We start from the raw sequence: 5,912 nt of genomic DNA, 5'->3' as shown, positions 1-5,912 counted from the left end.
GTTGCAATTTCTAAAATTCACATAGGAGACCAGCATTCCGGTCAATTCCACTAGCGCGTTTCTCCTCGTTACACAAAAGCGCTCTATCCCCGGGAAAAATAAGAAAACCCGAGTGGTAACAACTCTCCTGCCACCCGAAAGTTCTCCAGATCCTCGCAGAAGGAAGCTGAGCGGTTGTTCGAATCGCATTGTTTCGGGAATTCCCGAGTGCTGGCGAGAACAGGAGGCAAGGGATCACCTCGGAACTTTCTCTGGGCTAAACGTCGAAGTAGGTGGCACCAAGTGTCGCGTTTTAGCAGTGAAAATTCCCTCAAAAGGGTGGAAAAGCTGGGTGCCAGGTCCGAGAGACGATTGTGTCTTAGGAGCAATCAGTGTGCACGGAGGGGGAAAAAGAGAAGAAGGGTGGAAAGGTGAGAGAGGAGAGAGAGAGATCCCGAGGACCTTTTCGCCCTGGCCTGGCAGCCGACGTTCGACGTGACATCGAAAAATAAATGGAAAAGCGATTTGCAGCGGGCCATTGTGAATTGGGACCAAGGGTGGGGGGCAAAGACTTCTCGAAGCCCTGGCGAACGGTAAAATGGACAGAAAATTGTTCTACGATCGTTTAATCTACCGTTTTGCTTGTGTTCGCGCCACATCGTTCCATTGGACACGTATCGTTGTCGAAAGAAACGGTGAAACTCTCCCTCCAACGGTTTGAACGTGGACGTGAGGATTTATCTGCTTGATTCATGACCTGCGCCCATTGGTTTGTGATCTTTCTGACGGTTTTTCCCCCCTACGGTTCTTTCGAGTATGCGATGAATAATCCCCTTGTTTGCTCTCTGTCCGCATATCTGCAATTATTCTTTTTGCGAATAGTCTTTGCCGAACGTGCTGTTGCGAGTTTTTATGGCTGTGCAAAGGGAAGTGCGTTCGCTCTGACTGGTGAGGAGATTAAGTGGCTGATTTTCGAGGATTGGTAATTGGAATTGCTGCGTTACAATTAGTCCTTAATTATTCTTACAATGAAAAACTGTTTTTTTTAATTAAGTATAGGAAATTGTAACTTTTGGAAGATGACAGAATTTTATTGGGTACCAGTTTACTAATTTGAATAGCACCAAATTTTGACAACATTAATAACTTCGACTGGTAAAGAGATTAAAGAGCTAATTTTGGAGGATTAGTAATTAGAGTACTTTTGTTGCAATTAGTCCTCAGTTATTCTGTGAATGCAAAATTGTTTTTTAAATGAAATACAGGGATTGATAGATTTTGGAAGAAGGTGAGAGAATTTTATTTGGTTCTAATTTAAGTAGTACCAAATTTTGACAATATTGATGACTTTGATTGGTAAAGAGATTGAAAGGGTTAATTTTGGAAACTCAGTTGTTCTTAGAACGAAAGCCTGTTTTTTAAAATTAAATACAGAAAATGGTAGATTTTCGAAGAAGATAATTCGAAGAAGAAAAAGATAAAAATGAAATTATTACTGCAATTATTCATACATGCATTAATTCAAAAGACAGATGATAAATACTTCGACTAATATGAATATATGTTAAAATAAAATAAAAAGAAGCTCCATTAATATGAATTAAACGAATTAATCAACCTGAATTATTCAACATCTTTCATAATATGAGTAATACTAGCAAAAGCGTAAATAATACTTGGGCAATAATATATCGACGATAATAATCCTGAAATAATTCGAATAAATTAAAAAATTCCTAATAATGGTCCACAAGATGGGACACGTGCTTCGATAAATTCTGACGTTATTAAAAGAACAATTGTAATTTTGTAATTATGTAAAATTATCTAATCGACCTTCTATGATCTCAACACGTGTGCTATAGTTCTTCATATTCATCTTAAGGGCTGTTATTAACAAATAAATAAAAAAGCATTACATGTCGTTAAAAAAATAGGGATAATCTTCGTATCTAACGACTTCACCCATAAAATATGTCATTACGACCATGGGATGGTCCTTTTTATAGCAAACTTTCATTGGAAAATCTTTTTCCTTCTTCCATGATTCTCGAGATATTCAAAGCGGCAATTTTTATTGGTCCACCGTACATATTAGGCGTAGACGTTCTCAAGCTGCCAGAAAAATATGGAACAATAATGGAAATTACTTCGATGAGTGCTCTGTTTTCACTTTTTCTCAAATGAAATTTTAATTGTACCCAAAAGTAGGAGAAAATTCATTTCTCTACTTACTATTTACCTAATTTATTCTACCTTATTATTACACCTAAATTCTTCCAATTTGTCAAAAAATACACCTGTCGAAATACTAATTCCATTTCACCAGAAATCATAGCTACATTAATTTTCTTCGAAGCAACGGAGAATTCTTCCATTTTTGTCAATATACTAATTCCATCTCACTCAGAAATCACACCTACATTAATTTTCTTCGAAGCAACGGAGAATTCTTCCATTTTTGTCAACATACTAATTCCATCTCACTTAGAAATCATGCTGTACGATGCTCGCCTGAACGAGACTGGTTTCAGCTCGAACTCGGTTAGTATCGTTGCGCTCCCGATGTGTTAATCCCGGAAGGGCGAAATTCTAATAGTTGGTGTGGTGATGGTGAATAAGAGGTTTCTCTCCGTAAGAATATTTTTGAACTCTGTTTATTTGTGGTGGTGCGTGGGTATATATTAGGTCGGTGTATGTTGCGATTGGTTGGACGTTGAAGGTGGTGGAAAAGAAGGTCTCGAAAAATGCGGAGGGTGTGATTGGATATTAGGAAACTAGCGGAAGGAGAACGCGAGGGTGAAGGTGGTGTGCAAAAGTTTAAATAATTTGGGGAAAGCCCGGAAAGGGGAAAGGGATAGGAAACATGGCCAGGATGCGACTTGAACTGTTTTATGATAGGGAAGGAATTTGTTAGGGGCTAGGAAGACGGCTGGAAAGGACTGTTTATTAGTTTATGATGTGTTACCGGCCGGTGGGCTGCGCGACCGGACACATGCCTGCATTAATTTTCCTCAAAGCAACGGAGAATTCTTCCATGTTTATCAAAAAATACAGCTGTCAGTATACTGATTTCATTTCACCTCGAAATCACACTTACATTAATTTTCCTCAAAGCCAACGGAGATATTTATCGGAGACATTATTGCGTAAGGAACGAAATTTGCCAGCAATGTCGTCTAGACAACTTTGTCCCGGGTCGGAGAAACGGTGGTTCGGTTTCCGTAAGAGCATGTGTTTCCTTCGTGTCCCATATTTGTTTAATTAGTCGAGCAATGATGGCGTGGGGAGCGTGGTATTGGACATTGCAGATAGATTGCCCGGTAGAAGGTCCGTGTGGAGTTGCTAATTAAACTCTGTACGAACTAAGCTCAACTTTGACTTTCGTCGTGAGTACTGGTTTTAATGACGACAAGCTTCGTCCTAGAGAAATTCTCCTGCAGAATCTATTTGCCACTTTACCTTCCTCAGGATCTCCTTCCACAGTGGTCTCTCTCTCCTTGCTTCTTCAATTTTCATTTCAGATGCTCTCTTAACTCATCAAAGAAACTCATTAACGAATCCTCACTAACGAATTCGTATTATCTGGTGTAATTTACATTTGCCGTGGTTTCCCGGTGATTGTGCAATTTCGGATTTTTTCTTTTAGCAAGAAGTTGAGTAAATGGGAAATTAACATACGCCTATGTATCGAACAAATTTGAACGAAAAATTGTTTTCTTACTTGTGTATGTAAGTTGATTGTCAAATTCATTTTTTCCTTCGTTTAAGTTAATTTAAATGTTGAAAACTGGACTAATTTTATTTTGTGACAAATGTATAATTTTGTTTGCGTTATATTAATATCAATTTTAAGTGTATAATTCTGTTTTGTCACAAGTGTGTTATTTTTTACTTCGTGTTAAGTGTATAATTAAAGTCTTCCAATACAGGACTGAAAAATTAATTTGATTGAAAAATTGAAATTGGAAATTTCAAAAATTTGATTGAATAATTGATTATAGACTTGTTTCAGTTCGCTAGTATTTATGCAATAATTTACTTATCATAGTGTATCTAGTATGGAAGCAACGTTCTATGGTTTTTCTTCAAATTACTCGGACATCTTAATAACAGTGCACTTTATTACACAGTAATAAACTGTAAAATAATAAAAACAAAATAATAGATAAATGGTGGGATTTAAAAATGGTAAAAACTGCACTATTGCTGAAACAAGTTCTTCCTCGCCTAGAAAACTTAAGAGAAGCAATAGCAGTGAAACGTGCAGGACTCTTAAATCAGGACAAAGTGATCTTTTCCCACGATAATGCTAGACCACGTGTGACACAAATTCGGTCGAGAAATTTTATCACACCTACCATATTCTCTGGACATTGCCACCTCAGATTACCATCTGTTTCGTGCATCGAAGCATTTTTCAGCATGCAACAAATTTGACAATATTAACTCTATGAGAAGTAAAATTTTAAAATATTTCAATGAAAAAGCCGAAAAAATTTTACAATAACAGTGCAATTGCTTTGCCCAAAAATGGGAAGAAGTTGTGGAACGAGAGAAGATGATTACATTTTTTCACAGAATTTCGGGGTATTTTTGAAATACGAAACTAAATGACACATCTATTGGATTATGGGAGTTACTGGTTGTTAAATAATTAATAATCCTTATTTTAAACTATAAACTTTTATTAGACACAAGGAAGGTTTGCTTTTCTACTTGATGGTAAGACCACTGTATACAGACTGAGAATGCTCCTACGCAACGCCCTAATACAGTAAATTCTCCACAAGTGTCAGTCCGCAAGGAAGCTAAACCTGACACTTGTAGAGTCAGAGACTACGTTTTCGAGCCTCGCGCCCGCCTTTGTAGTTTGTCGAACGTAGAGACAAGAACAGCGAATAAAAGATAAGGATGAAACGTGAGTCGAGGCAACCAAGCGATTTAAATACCAACTTTTTTAATTTTACGTTTTTTTTTGTCACGCCAGACAGTGAACGTGTTAATAAGTAAATGTTGTTCAAATTATATCGTGTTTGATATCATTTTCATCAGAAAAATCTCACCAACATGTTAAAAAAAATTTCAAATGAAAAAAAGTAAAATAAAAGAAATTGTATTTTTCTATTATGAATTGTCGAGCCGTGAAATCTCGTAAAAGAAACCGAGTGGTGTAGCGTTACACGCTTAACTGACAGCGAGCGAGATAACATAGGCGCAGCAATGACGCAGGCCTAGGCATAGGACCATCTATACTGACACTTGTAGAATCCAAACTGACTGACACTTGTGGAGAATTTACTGTATTGCCTACGACCCCGCTTGGGACCGAAGGGCCTTTTGTCACGTATCATAAAGAAATATAAACGTATACAAAAGAAATATATACTTCCTAGTAAGGCTTTAGATTAATTTTTGTTATATCTAACTGACTGATAAATTATGGCAAATTATACACATGCAAAAAAACAAAAAAAGGAAAAAGTGTTTATTAAATAAATTCATTTTACGTTAATTAATGAATTTGTTTTCTATTTTTCTCCAGAGTAAAAATCGCGTTTAACAAAGAATTAGAAGAGAGAAAGTTAGAATTCTAATGCTATGCGTGTTTGCAATGGAGTTGAAATTTCGCCAATCCCTAGACACTCCCCTGATCTCTTGCACAGTTATCATTCTTCAACTCCACGAGCCAAAACGATTTCACAGTTTCCTTCGGAAGAAACCGTATCACAGGGTCAGCCACAAATTTTCACGACTTCCATCGAGACATCAGGTTCGACTATTTTCGTTCGAGCAACCCCTTTCTGACAGTATCACTCCTCCATCGAGTAGCGAGCTGTTATCACGGTTTACTCGTCGTTGTCAAAGATCGCCAATCAGCGATACCATGGAAATTCTGGCTGGTAATTTCCGAAGGGCAGGGCGGTAACGCG

This window comes from Habropoda laboriosa, unplaced genomic scaffold (assembly GCF_001263275.1).
Source record: "Habropoda laboriosa isolate 0110345459 unplaced genomic scaffold, ASM126327v1 scaffold523, whole genome shotgun sequence".
NCBI lineage: Eukaryota > Metazoa > Arthropoda > Insecta > Hymenoptera > Apidae > Habropoda > Habropoda laboriosa.
Note: the sequence above shows the minus strand (reverse complement) of the source record.